At 49.4% G+C, this 24782-nt stretch overlaps 1 protein-coding gene across 3 annotated transcripts in view; it reads right to left on the minus strand.

Moving 5' to 3' along the window:
- AFAP1 (actin filament associated protein 1) overlaps window positions 1-24782 on the minus strand; it is a 128907-nt gene that overhangs the window by 98813 nt on the left and 5312 nt on the right. For all 3 annotated transcript variants that reach the window (XM_032855560.1, XM_032855554.1, XM_032855571.1), the window contains exon 2: window positions 938-986. The gene's annotated coding sequence lies outside the window, so the exon portion shown is untranslated. The remainder of the gene's footprint in view (window positions 1-937; window positions 987-24782) is intronic.

The raw sequence follows: 24782 nt of genomic DNA on the forward strand, positions 1-24782 counted from the left end.
TCCCTGTGAGAAGGCACAGAGCCCTGTCAGCAACAGGGAAAGACGTAAGGTGCGGAGGCCCCGAGGTGGGCGGCTCTGGGGTCCTCTCCCTCAGTTTCACGGGAAAGTGCACGTGAGTTGCTGTCACCAGGAAACTCATTAGAGACCCAGCATCAGGGGTTTCACTGGGGGCTGCACACATGGGCCCCCCTGGCCCGGCGCGTACAAGGTTCCAGACTCCTGGGAGGACAGCGGGTCTGCAGGCACAAACCGTGCTCTCTGCACAAGGACCTCAGACTCCGGGAGCCGCTTTTACCTGTCAGGGTGGTGGGAACCATCCCAACATGGAAGTTCCAGACACCAGCCAAGGGCCCAGCTTGCAAGCAGGCCTCTTCGAGGACAGAGGACAGCATTCTCTGGCCTGCTATGGTAGCGCTTTTCTGCCCAAGGCCGACTCGGTCCTAGTGCTGATGTCTGCTGCTGAGACTTACTTTCTTCTCTATCTTTCTTATTTCCAAACACTCCCCAATGAACATGCGCTTCCTTTATGAGTGGGGAGATGTGTTACACACTTTTGAAAAGCTCTGTTTTGCCTATGTGAATTTTCAGATCACACGCAGGGGAATTCTGATCTTCATAAAAGCCGCAAGAAGACAAACGCCAGTGAGAGAGCAGAGCAGGGCTGGCAAGAACGCGGGAGAGCCACTGTGGGACTGTCCTGGGTGACGAGCAGGGACAAAGGTTCTTACCGGTGTCCTCAAGATTTCCAGCTTTACCCCCAACCAAATAAGCCAGACAGTCACACTTCATCTCTGACATGGTTATGAGCAGACACTCTCTTGGTTTTAATGCAAAACCTCTATTCTAAGCATTCCCAGCAGATCACGCAATGGCTCTTGCCAAGACAGGTTAATTTCTTTTAAAGCCACTGAACTGGAAGACCGTGAAATCTTCTTACCTGTGCCTCCTTCTGACGACCCTCACCAAAGAAAGAATCTCAGAAGAATCTGAAAGGTAAAAAAAAAATTGTATGAACTGGAGATACATAACCCAGAACTCAATTCGACACTCTACAACATCATTTCCTTATGTGTAACAGGGGAGGGAAACACTCTGCCTCCCCATTGTAAGGGTCAGGTGAGAAAACAGATATACAAGAATATTAATGATAAGATGCTAATATCAGAAACCCCTCACGTCATCATTCCACAAATGCCTACTATGTGCCGGCTATTAGATCAGGCCTGGGCAATACAGTGTAAATAAGACAGACACAGCCCCATAGAGCTCAGAGGGCAGGTGGCTCCCTCGAAGACGAGATCGTAAGGTATGGGGGTGACAGGAGGCAGCCTTTCAGCAGGGGCTCAGAGGAGGCCTCTGGGACCTAGGTTTGGCTTGCCACCTCAGAACTACCACACGAGAGCTCTGTGACGTTGGGCAAGCTGGTTCAGTTTCGCTGAGCCTCAGTTTCCTTATCTGTAAGGGAAAGATCCAAATAACATAGAGACTTGAAACAGCATTCGAGAATTTCCCTGATGCACATGCGTCTTGCTCTCCGGCTTTGAGAATTGCTTCACTGTCCTTTGGTGGTGGAGGCAGAACCCAGACCAAACTCCCGGGAGCCGAAAGCAGAGTGCTCCTCGGCAGGGTTAAACGAACAGGAGGAGATCATTCCACAAATTACCGTTACACTTCTCAAAAAGGAAGTGTGACTTTCATAGAAAAATCTGTTCCATTTGGGAGAAAGGTCCATGAAAGCCACAAAAGCATAATACGGTCATACAACAACAATTAAATTCATCTGTCACAGAGCGAAACCCCAAAGCCCTCGGGGACACAGCTGCTTTCTGAGCTGAAATTAAACTCCAGCTGAGAAACAGGTCAACTCTCTAAAATATTCTTTTGCAAACATCTTAAGTAAAAATTCCTTTAGCTTCCTTGTCATTTTCCAGACACAATACCTCTGCTGGCCTTACTTGGGCTTCAGCAGTCCTTAACCGCGGCCCGGACACCAAGCCAGCCACTGTGGCGACAACACGGAGGGACGAGCTCACACGGTGGAAGGGACAGCCGCCCAGTCACGGTCTGAAAGCAGCATACTGATTGCCATCATCTATTTCAGCTTTGGCTCTAACTAGCTTGAATGGGATTAAAAAAAAAAAAAAAAAAAAAAAAGAACCCAGCACACTAGCATATCCCATTTCTAGAAGGAAGTGATCAGATCTGAACATTACATGGAGTGCAGAGCGGGGTGGGGGGGGGTGCGGGGGAGGGGGGTTGTCAGGTGGGGGCGGTCCCTGTAGGGCAAGAGCTCATTCACAGGGGTTAAAATAACATGCATACCACAGAGAGGTGGAGGAGGCCCCCCAGGCACAGGGCCAACCCGGGGGCTTCAGGAACACATCTGGAGGAAAGAACTGAGGACGGGATATTGAAAGGGTCCAAACTGGACAGAAATGCCCCAAGAACTGCTCCAGAGCCCCGGTGGAGCAGCAAGGACAACACGCGGCCACCTTAACTCAGTCCGTGACCTTGGTAAAGCCTCTTTCTCTATTTACTTTTTATTTTTAAAATTGAGGTGTGATTGACACACTGCATCATGTGAGTTTTGGGTGTATAACATAATTTATATAACATATCTGTATCTCGCCAACGATCACCACGATGAGTCTAGGCGACATCCCTCACCGCTCACAGTCACAAGATTGCCTGTCCTTGTGAGGAGCTCTTTTAAGATCTACTCTTAGCGGCTCTCAAATATGCAAAACAGTATTCTTAACTCAGTCACCATGCCGTACCTGAGATCCCTTGGTTAAGTCCCTGATCTTCTGTGAGCCCCACGAAAGTCACTGGGGAAAACAAGAGATGTGAAACCCACCCGGCTTCCACACAGAATCGCCAAGGGGATAAAATGAGATGTTAAACTTCTTTGTGAACCATGAGGCAAAACACAAACGTAATTTGTCATTACCGCCATTCATAACCATCACGTAAAACAGAGTTCCTCCCACCTCGTCCCGACCAAGAGCACCGTGAGTGCGGGCGATCTTACTGGGCAACCTTGGGGGGCCCTGGGCAGCCCTGGACTTGAGTTGTACCCCTCCTCCAAGGGGTCAGGAAGCGCTCTCAGAGAGAGAACCAAACCAGTGTATGAGACCACATTTTCTCGGATGGGCCTGAGCCCATCCCAACTCAGCACAGCGAAGCCATCGGGTGTTGCTGCCTGCTAACTCAGAAGCGGGAGCCTGTACATTTCCACAGCAGAGGCCATAAGGGTGTTCAACGTTCCATGATGATGGCAAATATCCTGGGCCTAAACCACAGGAATCACATGAAGCTAGAATCCCTGAAAAAGGTACTCACAGAAGAGAGTCAGTGAATTCCGCTCCCAATACATCACGTGTAGCGCTCGGTCCTCTGCCTCCTCCTGGCTGACTCCACTGATGCTTGGATCTTACCCAGGCATTTACCACCATCACAGAACACAAAGACGCCTGCATGCCCCTCACAGAGGAGCATGGAACAGACCACCAACATTTCTCCCGGGGCGTTCCCCAAAATCAGGCCACAAAGTCCTGGTAAATGTAGGTCAACAATTTCCCGGTTGCCATGTTCTTTCTCTACTCCCCAGGAAGGTGGGTTGAGATGATGGGTCTTGAAGTCAGAACTACAAAAGGCCATAAGTGTCATCTAACCCAATCCTCCTGCCCCAGCACAGCACCTCAACACCCAGACAGTGGCCAGGGCAGAAGAGCCAAAGCCAAAACCCACTGGCCCGAACTCGGGCCCAGAGCTCCTGTAGCAATGTTGTTCTGATTTTCATTTTCCTCATGAAGGAAGAAAAGCAAGGCCTGGGCAAATCCATTCCATCCACATAAGGCCATTCAAGAGTCTATTTGGCACGTACATGGGCACTTCCCACCAACTGTACAAGCATGGGTATACAGAGTCACTCCAGCTGTGTTTCAACTCACTGTCTGTGTCCATAAAGCACAAACTGGTCGGTGGTCCCAGGTGTGTATGGGGTACCCCTCCATCATCATACTCACCCATTTATCCTGCAGCCACATGTCTGTCCACTGCCCTAGACCTCACCTCCATGAGAGCAGGAATCAGCTATAATTACCTCTATCCCCAATGCCCAGCCTATAAGACACCCAGTAAGTGATGAATGAACTAAGGTAATTCTTCAAACATTTTAATTATTTTTAAAGATTTTATTTATTTGTTTGACAGAGAGAGATAGTGAGAGAGGGAACATAGTTAGGGGGAGTGGGAGAGGGAGAAACAAGCTTTCCACTGACTAGGGGCTCAAACCCAGGACCCTGGAACCATGACCTGAGCTGAAGGCAGAGGCTTAACTGACTGAGCCACCCAGGTGCCCCTACTCAAACATTTTATATCTGCATTAACAATGTGGATACGGATTTCATGCCACACAACTTAAACCTTAACTTGACTTATCCTGTGTTCTCCTAGATTTCATTTGCTAAGTATTCAGTGAGCACCTAATATGTGCTGGACATTGCTAAGTGCAGGTGGCCTGCCGTGCCTGGAACCAGAGTCCCTGTTCAGATGGACCTTGGAGTCCGATGGGAAACAGAAGAAGAGACAAGGCTTGGTGGGAGAGCTGAGGAGAATGAGCCCTGGCCACTGAAGGATGACACACTGGGTCCGGCTGGAGGCAGATAACGCACACTTCCTACAGCGTGCGATCGCGTACCCTCGGCAGCTAACAAAGCCGCAGTGCGATGACCCCCTGCACGCCAGACGTCACCATGGAGCCGGGTTCAGGAGAAGAAACCAAAGAAACAAATAAACCTCCAGGACTGTGCATTAATACAGACTGAAACCAGCTTTTTTGGGGGCAATGTTCTAATCAGGAAATCCCCTGGCTACACTGGCTTGAAATTCAAGGTACTCTCGAGGCCAATATTCAAGTGATGAATTAACCCTACCAGTTAAGACCAAAGACATCTTTGATTCAAGGGCTACAGATGAATTATCTTGGGCAAATTTACTAGCTCTGAGTATTTCCATAAGAAAATTGTGAAAATTACCGAGCACTTATCATGTGCTAGGAACAGGCAGCAAGCTAAACGCTTTAAAGATACATTAGTATTTAAACCTCAGAACAATCCTGGAAGATGACAATGGCTCCTCTCATCCCATTTCATAGGTGAAGAAAGCGAGATTCGCACAAGTTCTAAAACTTGCCCGAGGTTACACAGCGGGCAAAACCCAGGGAGCCCGCTTCCATAGCCCTGCCCGAAGAGGCGGTATTTACAAGCTGTCCAGCAGAAAGCCCATACGATTGGCTACAAGAAATACACAGACCATTTCACACCCAAGATCGTCTTGGGCCAATCAGACCAGATTGGCTTTAGTTCTGCGAAACTAACTGCCAAGCGATTCCGTAAAGAGAAAGCAGACTGGGTAGACACTGGAATACACTGGAAAGCGGGTAGACATTTGCAGGGTATGGCGTTATTGGCACAATATTTGTCACTCGCCCCGCAGTACCCAAAGCTGGTGTAAGCTGGTGAAAGCAGGAGGGTCTCATGCTGCCTGGAGCTCCCACTCACCTTGGACTCAGGTTCGTAACCTTTACCATCCATCAGAATCCCCTGGGCAGGGACGCCTGGGTGGCTCAGTTGGTTAAGCAGCTGCCTTCGGCTCAGGTCATGATCCCGGTGTCCTGGGATCGAGTCCCACATCAGGCTCCTAGCTTGGCAGGAAGCCTGCTTCTCCCTCTGCCTCTGCCTGCCGCTCTGTCTGCCTGTGCTCGCCCACGCTGTCTCTCTCTCTCTCTGACAAATAAATAAAATCTTAAAAAAAAAAAAAAAAAAAAAAGAATCCCCTGGGCAGCTTCTCAGACCTACAGGTTCCCGGGCTCCATTCCTGGAGATCCTATCTGAATATTATGCAGTGAGCAGGCCTGCTCTTCCCAGAGCCCCCGCCCGGCCCCGGACGTACTCCAGGGTTGGGAACTGCCGCTTGCACCCTTCAGCTCTGCTGGCCAAACGCTCGCTGGGACTCTAAGCACTAGGGATCCAGGCTGGGTAAGAGGAGTCACCAACTACCCTCCCACCCCTAAAAAGTATTTACAGTCTACTCTGCTTTTAGGATAAAGAAACGAAGGTCGGAGATTTATTCCAGTTCAAATCAAAGAAACCCCCAGTGAAAAAATGTTCTCATACAGGTTTACATACAAACGACTTCCTTGAGCCTCCCTGTCAACAGCTGGAGGCTTAACTAACTGAGCTGAGAGAAGCCTGCAGAGATGAGAAATTCAGGTTGTTGGCTGTTGGCCACATTCCACACGCACCCGTCCCCAGAAGGAGGTCTCGGCTACAAGGTAGATTTACCGTTTTACCAAGCAGAGAAACAGAAAAGCACGGTGCAGCCCGGAGTCAAGGGGCTGGGGACTCTGGCCCGGGCCCCAGAGAGATGTCCTGTCAGGCACGGCCCGCCTCCTCCCCAGTCCCGGTCTGGCTACCAGCAGATGACAGGGAAAGCAAGCATGCAGGTGTCACTGTAGGCTCCAGGCTCCAACGGGGATAAATGGGATTTCTGCCACCAACCAGGTAAGAAACCCAAGTCCCTTTCCCCATTCCTTAGAATCTGAATTGGGAGCAGAGAGCAAAGCAATCATCCGACCAGGCGGACCGGGCGCAGAACACACGGGACAGGTGAGGGGACGGGATCAGGAGTGCTGTGGCTGGAGGCTCCCTTGTCCACCCACCCACACGTCCCCCAGATGGCTGTCCTGTCCTGGCAGCTGTCACAGGCTACTATGAGGCCCTGAAGGTCACAAACACACAGGGCTACCGTGGTCCGTCGGTCTGGAACAGATCTTGGACTTGTCCTTCTGCTCACTTCTGTGGGCAGATGGGTTTGGATGGGCATTGGCAAGTTACAACGGAGAGACTCCCCTCGGTTCCTCCCCTCGGAGTGCAGACTGGCTGTCAGCGGTGAGGACAGCTTTCTTCTCCACCTCTCACTGCGCGTTCCAGTCCCTAAAGCACTCGGGCCATGCCAGCAAATACAGGCAGGAAGGAGCCTCCTCTCTCTAGGCCAACGAGGCGGGGGTGGGGGGAGGGTCCCCTGGGGCAGCTCTAACTCAGCAATAAAACAGAACACCCCTCCTCCCATGACACAGGATGTACGACACAGGGGCTCACTGGTATCACCAGCCGGAACCACAGACATGCTTCAGAGTTTCATACGATTATTCCCGGAAAGCTGTTCGCACGGCATCACTCCCCATGTCTGTGATGTTTATGGGCAGCCAAACCTTGCCACCATGCACCGCGTATGCACCTCTCAGCACCCTGGTGTAATACGGTATGTTTCATTATACCCATTGTCTAGCTGGTGACAGCAAAACTCATAGCAACTCAGTGACTGTCCCCAGGATGCCCAGCTAGTGTTAGACCCGGGGCACGAGGCCTGGAGTCCAGAACTGATCTCGTTGCCACCGTCCCGCATGGTCCTTCTGGGGATGCTCGCCAGCTCGCAGGAGCACAGAAAGCAGGTCTGTCCTCCAAAACCCTTGCAGTGTGGGCACAAGGGGGGACCAGCTTCCACCGGAGAGAACACGCTTACTCGTGAAGGTCACACGGGACCACGCAGTCCATCTGCGCTTTGGAAGGAGGCTTCTAACAGCCGTGTGGGGAGGGACATGAGTGAGGTGCTCTCTGACCAGACAGAGGGCATGAAAGGGGCTCTAAACGTGCACAGTAGAGAGGCTTGGTCACCCGTAAAGCATCACGAACATGTGTAACTGCTCAACAGCACCAGGTCGAGGCACTAAGCCGGAACTGTAAGGGTGAGACGGGACGGAGCAGATAAGCCCTAGAGATCAAAAGGTGGGTGAAGTCTGGTTAGACAGCCAGAGGGAGGGGAACGAGGAGGGCGCTTCGAGTCTGAAGGACTGATGAGTAAGGATCTCATTACCCAAGTAAAAACTGGGCAGGAGAAGCAGGCTTGGAAGAGAAATGTGTGTATGTTTTATTTGAGAAGCCCGGGCACCCCACGGTGAGGATCACTGAACCATCCTGGATTTCCAGAGTGTAGCACAGACTACACATGAGGGGACATCTCCAGAAGGGACAACAGGAAGAAGGAAAGGAAAGGAAGCCGGGCAGAAATGACCACTGGGTTGCTGATCAGATCCTGGAGGTGGGGACAGAAACCAGGCGGTCACCCACAACAGTTCTCCGTTCATGGACTCAATGGGCCAACAACTAGCTGAGAGCCCAAGTGTGCCAGATGCTGGGTCAGACGCTGCAGGGCCCCGGGGACTCAATACCTGGAAGCTCCAAGGGAACAGAGTAGGCATGTGGTGCAAATGAGTAGGCAATCCAAGAACCAAGACAGACACGAGGTCTGCGAGGGAACAGCAGAAACAGAGGCTGACGTGTGTTCCTATTTCCCAGTTTTCATGGCACCCTGCACACGGCTCATGCATCACCATGATGGCCTGGCACCTCCCACCCTCCAGAATCATTCGGAGGGCTTACCAGACAAAAAATCCCGATTCCAAAGGTGGGAGCATTTCCAGTGTTTCCGGGTGACAGTGGTGTGTGGCCAGAGGACCACATTGGGGGACGAGGGAGGGGACAGAGGCAGGGCAAGCCCCAGGCAAGGTATTAACGATGCCTGGGGGCTGGTTCTGCTTCTGGACACTAACTTGGTACCTGGACCTTGACCAAGACATGCGAAGTCTCCAAGCTTGGAATTCCTGACGCCAAAAGGAGGACAAGCACAGCCATGACCATGCTCGGGAGGAAAGAACAAACGAAGGTGTGGCAAAGGAAACACCACTGTATTTTAAAAATGTATCTTTACAGTAATTTTCGAAGGACAAGTTTTAGGCGATTCATCTGTGTGTTTTTCTGCATCATTTGACTTCTTTACGACATGCATATAACAGGTTTTACAAGAACATAAATAATTTTTTCAGAAGCAAAAAAGGTTCCCATTTCAGTTCCCTTAGAAGAGTTTTCCAGTGGGTGATGAAAACAAGCAAATGATTCACAACCAGTTTCTTTTTCATAATTAAACTTTGTATTTCAAAATAACTGTAGCTTTACAGACAAATACGGAAGAATCTCATGTACTCTACCCAATCTCTCCCAGTGGTAATGTCCTTGCAGAAGCACAGAACAATGTCATATCAGGATCCTCACATGGACACAGGCAAGATACAGAATTCTGCCACCACCGGTACTCCCCCGCTGCCACCGTGGCCCCCTTAGAGTCATGCCTACCTCCTTCCCGCCTCCTATGCCCTGACCTTACTCTGTCCTCCATTTCTGTAATGCTGTCTTCTCAAGAACATCCCATAAACAGAACCCGAAAGCATGGACTCGCTGGGGTTGCCTCTTTCTCCTTCAGTTCAATTCTCCAGAGCCCCACCAGGGTCATGGCGAGTCTGTAATCTGCTTCTTCTCATCGTGGAGTTGTGTCCCACGCAGCGGACACTGCCACTGTTCAGGCAGATGCCCCTCAGAGGACGTTTGGGTGTTCCCAAGTTCCGGCTCTCCGGCCAGAAAGCTACCAGGAACATTCACGTGCAGGGTCCTGCGTGGACACAGGCCTTCATTTCTCTGAGACACACGCCCAGGAGCACATGTGCTGAGTCACAGGGTGGTTGTGTGTTCAGTTTTCTAAGAAACTGCTCCCCGGTTTTCCAGTGTGGTGGTCCCCTCCTCTGCTCCCAGCCGCCATGTACGAGGGGCCCAGCTTCTCCGCACCCTTGCCAGCGCTTGGTGGTGTCGCTGTGTCTTACTTGGGCCACTCTCCTAGACCTACAGGGACCTGTCATTGGGGCTAGAGTCACATTTCCCTAATGGCCAGTGAAGCTGAATGATGTTCGTGAGCTCCCCAGTCACTCGCTCTTCGTCTGCGATGAACCGTCCCTCCGTGTCCTTGACCCGTTTCCTAATTGCATTGTTTGTGTGACTGCTTTTGAGAATTTTTTTACACATTCCAGACATAAGCCCTGAATCTCAAAGGTTTCAGGGTTTTCCTTCTCCAAGTTTTATAGCCTTACATCTTGCATTTAAGCCCACAATGCACTTTGAGTGGGCTTTTGTTTACGGCGAGACTGAGGTCTGGGCTTCTTGGGTTGCCCATGGATGTCTGAGGGCTCCTGGCAACGAGATCTGCTTTCTGATGGGGAGAGAAGCAGGCCAGCACACACCCGCCTCCCAGGCAAGTCTTGTTTTGTGAAATTGTAATTCCAGTTATATACTGGGCAATGTAAAATGTCCAGCTTGAAGGTTTGAAAAATCACAGCTCTGAGTATTCTTACCGTAAAACTCCTATTTCCGCCTATGGGGTCAGATTCTATGGTCAGCATCACAAATAAGCCTAAACAACAAGCTACAACATATAATAAGAAAAACAATTAGCACGTGTGTCTACTGATTAGGATCTCATTTACCAACTATTGGGGGAAGAAAGGCCGTGACCGCAGACAGCTGAGGTGGGACAGAAAACACATGTACTTCTGTCTACCGTCAGACATTAGGGTGGAAATTTAGACATTAAATATACAAATACTTCACGTTCACTGAAGGCAGGATCGTGTCGTTCAAACTAACACCTAGGGTCGATGACAAAGATATGAAAAGGCGGCCACTTCATGGCCATTCCAGCCCAAGTTCGGCTTTCTGACCTCCAGGAGTTAAGAGCCCATGGAATCGGGGCGTCTGTCTGAGTCAGATCATCAGTGCTTGGTTCTGCTTTGCCACTTTGCAGCTCTGCGACTTTGGGAGGATCCCGCAACCCCGCGGAGCTAACCACCCTCGTCATTCACGGGGGGATAAACACCACCTCTCTCAGCCAGTGAAGATGAAAGCGAATGTGTGCCCAGCGGCCTCCCACGGCCGGCACACGGTAACCCCCTCCATCAGATCCCACGGAAGTAAAAGCTTTCTTTTTCACTTCCCCAGCCTCTGCCTGCATGCCATCAGCAGAGAACATGGAAGAAAGAAGGAAAAACACTTGCTCAATTGTAAAAAAGAAATGTTTAAAACAAAACACAGCAGGGGGAGGCGAGGCGAGAGATTGCCGGGACCGCCCTCATTACCCACCCCCTCCCCAGGGTGACCATCACACCCCACAGGGGTCCGATGCAATGTCATTCCCACCACACAGGGCGGGGGTGGGGGGGCGGGGATCGCCTCCTCTGCTCAGAATGGCCTCTCCCCAGGTGTTCAGAAACCACCAACACCTTGAGATAGGCTGGCAGTGCGCTTGGGGTAGGACAGCTCCAACTTCCTTAAAGAAACCGCAGCACAGAAAGTGACCCACATAGGAGGTACCGACTGCTATAAATACTTGGTGGCAAACGCTGATGTCATGCTTTCTTTACAGGAGACACCCAAATAAAACTCGCCCAAACAGCAGAGAGGGCGTTCAGCAGGCACCCCAGAGCCATGGCCACACATCCGATGCTGCTCTGTTGCCGCAGCCCTCATGACCTCGCCGCGATGACCTCCAGCACCTGGCCCCAGTGCTCTGTGCTCCTCCCACATCTTGTGAAACTTTCCTACTGTGTTGGTGTCATATGTGTGCCAAACATCACACTCCAGATCCCCGCTGCCCCGACCCCCTGCCCTGCATCCGAACTCAGGGCCCAGTGAAATGTCTGTTTGCAAGTGGGAATGAGCAGGAGAGTCTGACCTACCACAGCCAGCGGCAAACTCTCACAGCTGCTCCGAGGCAGTCTAGTTCCGGGTGACCCCCCCCACACACACAGAACCAGAGGGGTGTTAGCACTGACCTTGACTCGGGTGGTTTGAAACAAGGGCCATTCAGTGTCAGACAAGCCATTATAAAACCCAAACCAGATCTCAGAAAAGTGTACAAGAAGTGGACAGTGTGTAGCGAAAAGGGCTGTCCCAAGGGCCACCCAGCCACCTCCTCTCTGTGCCTCTTACCCCGCAGGAGACCCCCGGGCACCTGGCGGTCTCTTGTTCCCAAACACACTTTCAGGAAAAGCAACTCGGACGGCACCCCACCCAGAATGTGATCAATCAATGATTCCCGCAGTGAGTAAACGTCCTGTCACTTCAACTCAACAGGAATCCTTTTGAATGTGTCATCCCTCTTGGAAACAATGCCGGGAGCGAGAGCGGGAGGCTTCTCTCTATGACCATTGTCTCATTTGTAAAAGGATAAGTGCAAACAGCACCCACACTCACCCACAGGGCTGTTGTGGAAAATCACGTGACCCAGTTCGAGAACCGAGCCTAGCATAAAGGACCGGGCATGTTCAAATGCTCAGGAAAGGTCAGTTATCCTTAGCTATGATTACCCAGCACTCCACAGGCAAAGAGCCAGTTAGATCCACACGGCTCATCACAGAAGGATGTCTCTCTATACCACTGGGGTACGCGTGTGAGCAGCGTGTACCAAATACTGTTTATTTTTAAAAATCCCTCCAAAAGGTACATTTCTATTTGTGTGTACACTGGAAAAGATCCGGACGGAAACACATCAAATACTAACAGTCACTGCTCCCAAAGACAGTGAGAAAAGATCATTTGCCTTTTGCTTTTTGTCTCACTTAATGATCTGAATTATTTTCTGTGGGCATCTCTTCCTTCTGTAGAGTTTTTTGGAGGAACTCACCGCCACTTTTCTGGAGAAGCCGGTTGCATCAGCAGGGCAAAGAGAAGATGAAGCAGATGGACCTGACGGTCAAGTCCAGGCTTGGCATGCACGTGTGCACCACGGGCCCAACTCCTGTGCAAACAGACCACCGTCCTTCCAGCGTCTCTCTTGTGGCCTCACCGAAGACTTGGGGCTTGACATTGTTTTAAGCAACTTCATGCTTTTTTGCATGTGTCTTCCTCAGAACAGTGGGGAGGTTTGGGGCCACCCACCACTCTGAGGGACTTGGCACCAGCCTTCCAAACTCCTCCAGGGTACTCACCTGCCCAGTGCCACTAACTCGCCCCTCTGTGTCTGAAATTGGATCGCAATGTCATTCCCGCCACACTCGGTAAAGTGCAGACAACAGAACAGTAATAACTATGCTGGAAGTTACCTTAGAACACATGCCATCGCCATTCTGCTTACAAAGACACAGATCCGGGAAGAGACAGGACATGCCTTTGCTAACTCACAAGTTAGCGCTAGAAGTGGGGCAGAGCCAGGTCTCTTGACTCCCAGAAGAGTATGGGTGTGCAGTCTCACAACAACTATTCGTGTGTGTGTGTGCGTTTTTTGTTTTTGTTTTTTAATATTCATTTGAGAGAGAAAGAGAAACAGTAAGAGAGAGCATGAGAGGGGAGAAGGTCAGAGGGAGAAGCAGACTCCCCATGGAGCTGGGAGCCCCATGCAGGGCTCAATCCCGGGACTCCAGGATCATGAACTGAGCCAAGGGCAGTCACTTAACCAACTGAGCCACCCGGGCGCCCCAACTATTCGTGTGTTTTGCGGGCCTTGAAAGTCCTCTCTGATACAGAGGGTAAGCACAATGTCTCTGGGACTGCCTGGCCCAGAGTCCTGAATGCCCATTGCTGGAAAAAACAGTGAAGTTCCGTGACTTATTAAGACAATCTGTCCGAAAGAGAATGTAGCTGATGGGGAAGGGAGCACACACAGATTATAATTAGTTCAGGGAGCAGAACAAACCAAAAAAATCTCAAACAATCCACCTGAGTAGAAAACTTAAGTCCAATGAGCAAATTCAAGAGAGATCTACAACACTGGAAACATGATCGCTAAAACACAGGGCTATCAGAAAACAGTGCGCACACTTTAAGTACGGGTCTAAAATGTCCATACTCTGGGAACAGGAGGGTTATTTGGAATTTGTCAGAAAAGTCCCTTTTAAACAGTATTAATTCCTACCAAAAAAAAAAAGTAAATGTCCATTTACACACATAATCACATAGTAAGTTTGTATATGAATTATATTGTTCAGTTCATATTTTGGGAAGCTGGACAATATCAGAATTGTTATGCACAATTATTTTGGACTAAATTCATAGCATGCTAGGCAATGGTCCATATCTGGGGGCAAAACCAAGGGGCTTTACAGGCAGATTTTAGGCTGTCACTAGACTGGATAAAAGAAAGAAGGAAAAAGAGAATTTAATCATCAAGGGAGCAAATTTAATTGCTCAACTGTACTTGCTTCCCAAAACAATCTTGTAAGTCACTTGGAAAATATAATTTACTGAACACAGACAGCTGCTACAAGTTGAACCTGTTCCTAACAAGGTTCCCTTTCTCTTACCAAGAAGCTGGAACCCCTCAAATGAATGGCCTAGACTTCACTCATAGAATCAATCTGTATCAAAGGTTTGAGAAGTCAAGACAATTTTTTTTTTAAAGAATTTATTTGAAAGAGAGAGAGAGAGAGAGCGCGCAAGCAAGCAAGAGAGCATGACGTGGGTGAAGGGCAGAAAGAGAGGGAGAAGCAGACTTCCTCCTGAGCCAGGAACCGGACGTGGGATCCCAGGACCCTGGGGATCATGACCTGAGCCGAAGGCAGATGCTTCATCGACCGACCCAGCCAAGCGCCCCAAGAAGTCAAGACAATTTAGATATGTTTTGAGATTTAAAATCAGAAGAACCTACTAATGTTATTTTACCATCTGCACTGTCTTTTGAGGACTGCCCTAGTCTCAGTAAAAAAATTCTCTTACTCTGAAAATCCCCTCTGCACGCACACACTCACGCGCATGCGCGCGCGCGCACACACACACACACACACACACACACAGCCTGTAATTCCAGGAGAAGGAGTAAAGAGTACATACTTATTAATTTGTCAATGGCAATGTATATTTTATGCCAGCTTGCCTCCAAAGAAAACACATTTTGAAATTTAAAAGGCTAAATTCAGGTCATGGCTTAGCCAGCTCTAGCAGACCAGGCAAATTCCCTAACTGCTCTTAGCTTCGGTCCCCTACTTTTAAAAATAGGCCTAATTTTTTTTTTTTAATCTATCTATTAGATTGTCAAAGAACAACCTGAGGACTTACCATGTTGTTGAGGGGAAGGAAATGGGCACCTTAGACACTGACATGGAGAGGATTAAACTGTCCAGCCCTGATGAACAGGAACCTAGCATTGCCCAATCAGAATTTCAGCAGCCCTGCTTCTAGAACCATCTCGCTAACATACTCACACACCCACACAGGGGTTATGTACAACGCAGCATGGCTTCTTGTTCTAAAAGACTGGGAACAATCTCAACATCCGAATAATAGTGTTCACACTACACCGACATCTGTTTTTTAAAGCAGACAAAATTATCTGTAAATTGACCATGCTCAGAAAACCCTCAAGGATGCAAACGCAGCCGGTCATGCACTTACGGGAGACCCCTTTCGCTCTCAAGCACCCTTTGAATGTTACTGTACTGCTCAGGTCACATGGTCAAAATCCAGGACCGAAGCAAGCATTTCTAACCTGACAATACAAGAAATAAGGTACCTAGAAAGATCTAACCCACAGTTCACTGTGTTAATTCAATAATTCAGAGTTGTAAGGACGCCGGAGCAATTTTAATCGGAGTGTTGGGAGGGGGTCGTGGAGAGAGAGGACTTCACACCTTGAAGGATGGGCACGGTTGGAAGAGGCAGGAGAGCGTGCATCTTACGTGTAGCTCTTACACTGGGCTTCAGAGATGGGCTCACATGACCAGCTGGGGGGCAAGGTTGGCGACAGTGAGAGACAGATGAGCCCAAACCTGTAGACGGTGCCTAGATCATGAAGGCCTTGAATGCCAAGCCAAGGAACCTGCCCTCTCTTAACAACGGAAAATCACAAAAGGGGTTTGTACAGATGAGGAATGCTAAAAGCAGGACACCATGCATGATTTATTCCTGACGTGGGGTAGGGTGTAGAGGGATGAAGAAGCTGTCCTAATACAGATAGGACGTCATTGGGGGGACCTGAGCAACGGTACTAGGCCTGGGATCACCGTGCTGTCTCCACCTACAAAATCCCACGCATTTATTTTACTAGCACATACAACTTCTATACAGATGACAGTAGTCTAAACCATGTCCATATTCATCATCTCGGGCCATAAACAACAGAAGTTGATTTCTCCCAGTTCAGGAGGCTGGAAGTCCAAGATCTCGGTGCCCGTCGGTGCCCGTCAATGCGGCTCCTGCAGAGAGCTCCACCCATGGCTCACAGACAGCCACCTTCTCACGGTGTGTCCACACCATGCAGACCGCATGCAAGCTCTCCGCTGAAGCTGGGAGGCCCATAACAGTGTCCTGTCAATCATGTTGAATCAGTAAATGAATGAATAGGAAAAACGGCAATCTGTATGTCAACAAGTCACTATTGTTTACATTTATAACATGTAAAGGCGAACTTAAAATTTCTGTACTAATAAGAATGAGAAGCAGAGCTAAATGAAAATCAGTTATAAAAATATTTCCTTTTTGGGGGGCATGTTTGGCCTTCCCTGAACCACACTGGCAAGTACACGGACTTTTACTCCCTGCTTTGCCACCAAAAACGCTAGAGCATTTCCCTGCATCCCAGTTAATCAGTGCGATCAGTGGACTGACCCACAGTTCAATACCCTGGTACTAATCAAGGTGACAAAACTCAACCTCACTGACCAGGCGGACAAGCCAAGACCAACCAAGAAGGGCACAGGAGATGAGAAACACAGGGGTGTGGACTAACCACAAAGTGATGACAAAGACCCAATCGCGGACAAGAGCAGATTTTTATAACAACGAATGAATCTTGTAACCACGCCAAGGGGACATTATTGAAGCCTTTCTATTGTAAATCTTGGTGGTAATGGTCCCACAGTTTATAGTCAGTGATGTCAATGTCAATGTAAAAAACTTCCTCCAGGGGTCATATGACAGCTACAAAATTTCTGACATATCTGGCATTTAATACTGTTACTGGTAAGAGAAAGATGAGAGACTGAGATACACAAAAAGACAACGAACAGACACACAGCCCACAGGGAAACCCTGACCCAGAGCAACCCGGCCCCTTATCTGCAGCAATCCACTCAGGGAACTGGCCCCTCACCCACAGAGATCCATGCAGGGAACCTGCCTGCTATAAGCCAGATCCGCAGAAAGACAGACAGACTGTCTCAAAGGACAATCCAGGAACCCAACAATGACCTCTGTGACCATTGGCCAGGACTGGATCGATACCGGACACCTTCCCTGGTTTCTGTCCTGCCTCGGACTCAGGACCAACCCAAGAAAGCCAAACCCGCTCCCCTCACCAGCCACCTGGGATGGCCCCTTCCATCTGGCTCACCTGAGAGCCCCGTTTCCTCCTCTGGGAAGCTTCTGTCCCGACCACTCTGCCTGCCTCTGGGTCTCTGCCAAGTGCAGGTGGCTGACCCCCCTGCTCCAGCCGGCGCTAGGTACACAGCTTTGCCTTTCACATATGTTTGCTCTTTATCTATTTCCACAAAGAAAAGTCTTAAACCAGGGGCTTTTTTCCAGGTGGTCACTCTGTAACTTGGAAGCGTGATGCGGCATGTCCCAAGTCTGGAGACCCTTTCCACAAAGCCCCATGTTTGGGGGTTCTTAGTCCCTCCCTCACCGCCATGGAAGTGACCGGGTATTGAGGCAAGTTCAAGAACTTTGGGGTTAAGCCCCAGAGTTCGTCAGCTTCTCACTTTTCCACTTAACAACTGTGCAACTTTGAGAAAGTCCCTTAACGCCACTAAGCTTCTGTCTTCATCTTTTTTAAAAAAAGATTTTATTTATTTATTTGTCAGAGAGATAGAGTACAGGCAGGCAGAGTGGCAGGCAGAGGCGGAGGGAGAAGCAGGCTCCCTGCGGAGCAAGGAGCCGGATGTGGGACTTGATCCCAGGACGCTGGGATCATGACCTGAGCCGAAGGCAGCCGCTTAACCAACTGAGCCACCAGGCATCCCTCTGTCTTCATCTTTAATAAAAATGGTAATTACTCCTCAGCTTGTACATAAAGCGGTTGACACACACTCCCAACTGTGGGCACCCTCATTCCGGCCTCCTGTCCCCCAGGGAGAACACTAAGATGCTTCAGGATGAGGCTGATGGCCCCTCACCCAGGCCCGTTTCCATCAATGATGTGCGATGGCACCCAGACTCTTGGAGCATCACCAAAACGACAGCATTTGTGTCCACTCCACAACTTAGGTATGGGCCGTTCTAACTCACACTCACTGATCCATAATTAGGAAGTGATTTCTCCAAGCTGGGGTGGAGACCCGGGTGTGCTCTATTCACTCCCTCTTAAATCCGCTTCAGAATCACAAACAAAACTTTAATCGCCCATGCCGTTCTGGGCACCTTTCCTGCGGAGCTTGAGCCCAGACATGGTGCTGGGCAGCCGGGGCTCCCTCACCCAGCAAGGATGTGCTGCCCCTCCAGCAGCTCGGGAATGCTGCACCATCCAGCATGAGCTGTGAGTACCCGACCCAGGAGGTCCTCAGGTTTGCAGGTGGCTGCAAACCAGGGATGCAAATTTTACCAACAGTGACAGATCCCGCGGCTCTGTGCCGATAATCGCTGTGCAAGTCGGAGGCTCCCATGCCCGCCGCTGAGCTGTTGCAGCCCGTATCCCCAGGCTGGGTGACATTCTCCACCAGGGTGCACCCGAGTCAAAGTTGTGACTACCCCCAATAACTCCAGCCATGCCATCGCACTCAGCAACCCTCCGCTAGTCCGCACACCTCGCACACACAAAGCACTTCAGGTTCATTGCCTCACACACCTGATCCCCTAACCAAGAAGGCTATGTTTCCACATCATCTAAGAGGCTCACAGAAGTTACAGACGAGCCCAAGATTCTACAAGGCTCATCAGCAAGTGGCAGGGCCAGATGCTAGCCCAGACCTGGGGGCCCGTGTCTTGGCCATCACCCCTGGCTGCTCTCCCCAAGCTCCATGGGCAGCCGACAGACGGCCAGCATCTGGAGGCTTCGGAAATGCCCTCCACGGTGGTACAAGGAATGGTTCAGTGTCAGGGAGGCCGGGTGTGGATCGGTAGGACCCCTCTGTTCTCTGAGGTTATTGCACCCAGGGGGCGGGCTAAATGTCACGGGCGATGGCCCTCATGCACAGTACAGCAGCTTCCTTTGTACTCCCTCAAATTCAAGGGCAGCTGGCATGCGGGGTCCAGGCATGATGACCTCCTCCGGGCCTTGCCTGACAGGTGTCCAGCCGGGTGGGCGGCCCAGGCTCTTCTCTCATGGTCCAGGCTGGCCCAATTTGCTAGACTCTGAAGACTCACCACATCCATGACACACAGAAGGCTCCCTTGCTCTGGTCCATTCCTGCCCTGCACTAAAAATACTGTGAATTCGGGAAAAGCCATCTAAGTCGGACCAACTGCCTGGAATCTTCAGAGGGCCAAGAAAGCCTCTGGCTTCACAGTCCACCTCCAAACCCCATCCTCTGGGGCACCATGCCCCCCACCCCTGCTAATGTCCCAGAGCATCTGGTTCCCGCCTCTGCCAGCATTTGTCACAAGAGCCAATCGACACACGTCTGCCCCTCTCCCCACGCAGTTGGACAGGCCGCCTAGGCTGGGACTCCTGCTCCCAGACGAGGCATGCTCACTGCCACATGGCTGACACAGGGAGTGCAGGGGCACGGACACTGAGGACACACCCATACCCCAAGGAGCACCCTGAAGGTCAAAGGCAGCAAGAGCCACAGGGCTGCCAAGCAGGAGTTGCTGGCACCGTGAAAAGCTCCATTATGACAGGTCCTGGGCACATCAGTCAACTCTCAGCCAGGCCACCAAGGAGCCCAAGCAGATAAAAAGGCCTCATAGTATGGAGTCAGGAGTCAGGAGCCCAGGCTTTGGCCTTGACATTTGAGTTCCACTTACCATGGGATCTTAAGCAAGTTATTCAATGCCTCCTCCTCTCTGGTGTTTAAACTGAGATGCAACTGACAAACGACAATGGGATGAGTCTGAAGGATAGGACATCAGGGTTTGCTACATGTGTATATCGGGACGTGATCCCCACACTAAGTCGAGCCAACGGGGATCATTCCTAAAGCATTACCAGCTTTTCTTCTACGTCACGCAGACTGCTAACGCTAGTCCCCAGGATTCTCATCTTATTTTGTTGCCTGCAAAATGGGGACATGACCTACCCCACAGAGTGGCTACAGAGACAAAGTGAGGTACGGATGGAAAGTGCTGGGCACAGTGCCTTGGGCACAGTAAGCACTCAACCCACAGAAGAGGTAGGGATGGGGGAGTGATACAGGACCCCGAGCTTCTCCAAAGGTCCTACAGACCAAATGTTGAAATTCCTATGTTGAATGTTCCTATGTTGAAATTGAACCCCCAAGGGGATGGTCTTAGGAGGCAGGGCCCTCAGGAGACCACCAGGTCATGAGGGTAGAGCCACCCTAAATGGGATTAGTGCCCTTATAAAGGGGACCCCAGGGTGCCCTGTTATCCTTCCATCACACAAGCGCAGTGCAAGAAGACGGCATCTATGAGCCAGGAGGGTCCACACCACATACTGAATGGGCCAACACTGATCTTGGACCTCTGGCCTCCAGAACTCCAGATTTAAATTCTGGGGGTTTACAAGCCACTTGGTCTTTGGTCTTCTGCTATAGCAGGCTAAAAGGACTAACATAGAGGGTCACGCCTCCAGAACAGGAAAACTGAAATAACCCATCTGGAGGAAAAAAAAAAAAATCAAGTAACTTACGTAGGACCTCCCAATATACAAATCTGAATTAATTGGGAAGAAGGGATTTTCACAAGAAAATATCATGCCAAGTGTCCTCAAGAGTCACCCTGATTGTCACTTTCACTTTTGTTTCCACATCAGAGAGTTAACATAACTGAGAATTGCGTGCTCTAAATGTTCTGGAAAACCCTTTACTTTTCAAGAGCTACTCTCCATGTAGGGTTCCATGCATTCTTCTTTCTTCTTTGGACATCTGTCACACAGGTCTTCATCAAACACCCCACTACCACCAGGAGGCCTGTGTCCTGCTCCCAAGAAGCCATTTCTGTACACTGCTTATGCTAGAAAGTTCCAGACTAGCAGACAGCCCCCAACCTTGCTCTACCCACCACAGCTAAAAATACCCCTAGTTTGTGGCACCGTTACCTAGGGTCCAGAACAAGAATCCAGCATTACTACTCCTTCTTTTTTCTTTTCCCAATATTTTTTATGGTTAAAAAAAGACCTCGAAAAGGAGCTTTCTCAAGGTTGCCTGCCACCAGCAGTGCCGCACACCATACGTATGGGTACGATCAACTAGGAGTGTGCCAGGTCAAGTAAAAGGACACAAGGATTTCCAAACTCTGAACTCATTGACGGCAGCCACGCATAGACTACTGAATGGACGTGCTTAGGTTTATGAAGCGGAGGGCAAAATTTAGCTGTGACATGCATGGACGGGAAAGAAATGTGTTTGAAGAGGGTGTTTGGAAACATACAAACACTATGTCTCATGCCTCCAAGGACTGAAAGGTAACCTTACTTTTTCCATATTGAAAAACAGATAATGGGCTGAAAGGGAGTTTTTCTCTCAGAATGCAGTAGTGTCATGAAACTACTATCAGATATGCCAGGCTTTGTTAGATAATCAAACTGAGAAGCCATGTAAAAATAAACCTTTCTTCCAAGATGTCTAATGCAATAAAACCACATCTGACCACATCCTCAAAACCAGAAAGGATGGTACTGAAAAAAATATATATTTTGGGGGGCTATAAAGGAGTTCCTAATACTAAAAAAAAAAAAATGCATATAGCAATAAAAAGTCATAGGAGGGTTTAGAGAAAAGGCTGGAGAAATCTTCCAAAAAGGAAATTAGAGACAAAGAAGTAGGTAAATAGAAGAGTGCAGAAGACCTGTAGGGGCATGTGAGCTCAGAATAAAGGGTAGGAGTCCACAGATGGGGCAGGCCCACTAAGTGCCCAACATAAGGAACAAAAACAAGACCTCATGATGTGACCATCACAAAATTTCCAAACACCAGGAAAAACAAGGGTCTAAATGATTATGCAAAGGAATATGTGGGTCACCTACAAAGAAAAGGCTTTGGACACATCGACTGTCCCACTGGAACTTGAATTCTGAGCAGAGTCTTCAAAATTCTGCAGGAAAATTATTTCTAGCCCAGAATTCTTTTTTTTTTTAAGATTTTATTTATTTATTTGACAGAATGCAAGTAGGCAAAGAGGCAGGCAGAGAGAGAGAGAGAGAGAGAGGGAAGCAGGCTCCTCACTGAGCAGGGAGCCTGATACGGGGCTCGATCCCAGGAACCCGAGATCATGACCCGAGCCGAAGGCAGCGGCCTAACCCACTGAGCCACCCAGGTGCCCCTCTAGCCCAGAATTCTATACTCAGACAAATGGTCAATTACATGCGAGAGTGAAATAGTTCAACATTATACAAGATCTCAAAAAATGTATATATCTTCGACAGCTACTAGTAGGTATGCTCCACCAAAGTAAGAGAGAAAACTAAAAAAAGGAGGAATCTTGCTTAAGCCAGGAGAGAGAAACTCTCAGGGTGATGGGGAAGATCTAGGAGGAGAGTCACAGCAGGCCTAGCAGGCAGGCACTGGAGAGGAAAGGCAGCAGGATGGGAAGTTCAGAAGAATTATTACCTGGTGGGTGTGGATGTACTGAGGGGAGACTGACACTTGTCGGGTGAGGGGTGAATAAAGGACAGATGCAAAGAACATTAGGCAAAACAAACTCTAGGAAAAAGAAAGGAAATGTAATCAAAATAGACCCAACATCTCAGCTGTGAATAACATCTCCACAGCTGTCCTAAGTGCTGCTAAACTCTCCAGCAAAACCTTTAAAGTAATCACACACAGGACAGGGTAGAAAGAGGTGGTAGCGGGAGGAGACGATAGGATAAGGGACCCAGATCGGCTTCTAAATAGTAGGATGTTTCACACACACCAAATCTGAAGGAAAGAACTGAAACTTTAAAATGATGGCCTCTGAGGAGCAGGAATAAGGGTGGAGAAGGGTGGGGTAGGTGATTGTTGTGTTTTTGTTCTCAGTCTCACAGAACTTCTGACTCTTAAAAGTATGGGCCTGTAGAAGAACTTTGTTCAAAACGAGTATTAAATTTTTAAACAAAATCTGATACTTGAGCGGCAGGAATATCACACTGAGTGGTGTGTTAAGCCTTCCAGAACTCAACCCCGTTGAAAATGAATGGCAAAGCTGGAACTCCTCTCCCCGCTAAACACACACACGGGCACGGACACACAAAATGTTTGCCCAGGGTCTCAGGCAGTTCATAAATTCCTGGAGGCCAGCTGGAAAGTCTTAGAATTCTAGATTCTGCTTTCTTACAGGAAGTTTATTTCAAATCAGTGCTTGTCATTTGTTGTAAGGGGAAAAAAAATCCTTATGAAAAAGGATTAAAAACAGCCACATGATCAAATGAGGTCACGCTTGGTCTTAAATACTTGGTGATCATCACCAATTGTCTCCTTGACCAGCCAGTGTACCTCATTCCTGATTATCAATGAAAGTGAAAACTTTGTTTACTAGGCTTTGCCTCAGCCTTGAAACAGACTCTCTAAAACTCAGGAATGCGAATCCCCATTGGGTTGACTCAGCTGTTTCCATTCTAGAAATGGACGTGGAATCCTGTACTCTCTACCCCATAAGGACAGAGTCCTTCGTGTAAACCTTGAAAAGGCAAGACCCCCCACCCCAAGGCTGGTTTTTCTAATGGAGGAATTCCTCTATTGACTTGGCAAAACTTCTCTGATCAGAGTCGACCACTTAAGTAGCCCAAAGCCCAAAAGTTACTATGCCTTTGACTGACTTGTCTCTAGGGCTATGAATCACACCCACACCCACACCAACAGCGAAGCAGAACCATCTTGTCACTTAATAGGGATCTTAATGGTCCTATCGATCGGCTTAAAATTTTGGTGCGTTCCTTAATTTATGTATCAATTAGGGTAACGGTCACAACTTCATTGGCTGCTGTCATAAATGGATCAGTGAACTGTGGAAGGCGGAATGACAGTCCCCAAAGATGTCCCTAACTCTGGAACCCATGAGTATGTCACATTCACAGCAAAGGGACTTTGTCATCAGACTTAGATGGGAAGGTTATCCTGGGTTATCTGGGTGGGCCACATCAGATCATGCCAGCCCTTAAAAGTCAAGAACTTTCTCCAAGTAGAAGAGATGTGGCAGAAGGGGAAGTCAGAGAGCTTGGGGCAGGCTTTGGGGGTCCCTGCTGGTTCTGGGCCTGGTGGGTTGTGCGCAAGGACCAGAAAGAGGCCTCTAAGAGCCGTGGGCGGCGCGCCAGCTGACAGCCAGAAAGGAAACAGGGGCCTCATTCCAACGACTGCAGGAACTATATTCAGCTGATAATCTGCACGAGCTTGGAAGCCAATTCTTCCCCAGATTCTCCAGGACAGAGCACAGCCCTGCCCACACCTTGTTTTTTGCCGGGTGAGGCCAGAGTCAGACTTTTCATCTAGAGAACTGTAAGATAAGGAATCTGCATCGTTCTAAAGCCACTCAGCGTGTGACACTTTGTTCTAGCAGTCACAGGCGCCCATACAGTGGGACAGGCGAAAACACCCCGCAGAGTGCCTGTCCCCCGGCTGACCTTCAGAAAGAGTAAAGTGACTTGCAGTCGACAGACAGTGAAGGCCGTCCAGACATTAGAGATCTGTTCTGACAAATGCAGATTCGGGGAACTGAGAAGTGTCCAGAACATTCTGCAAAGTTTAGATTTGGAGTAATTCCCTGCCTTTCAACTTAGAAACCTGAGGACACCCGTCTTGCCCAATAAACTCTAAGCAG

The sequence above is a fragment of the Lontra canadensis genome, unplaced genomic scaffold, assembly GCF_010015895.1.
Source record: "Lontra canadensis isolate GAN:19392208 unplaced genomic scaffold, GSC_riverotter_1.0 scaffold1, whole genome shotgun sequence".
Classification (NCBI taxonomy): Eukaryota; Metazoa; Chordata; class Mammalia; order Carnivora; family Mustelidae; genus Lontra; species Lontra canadensis.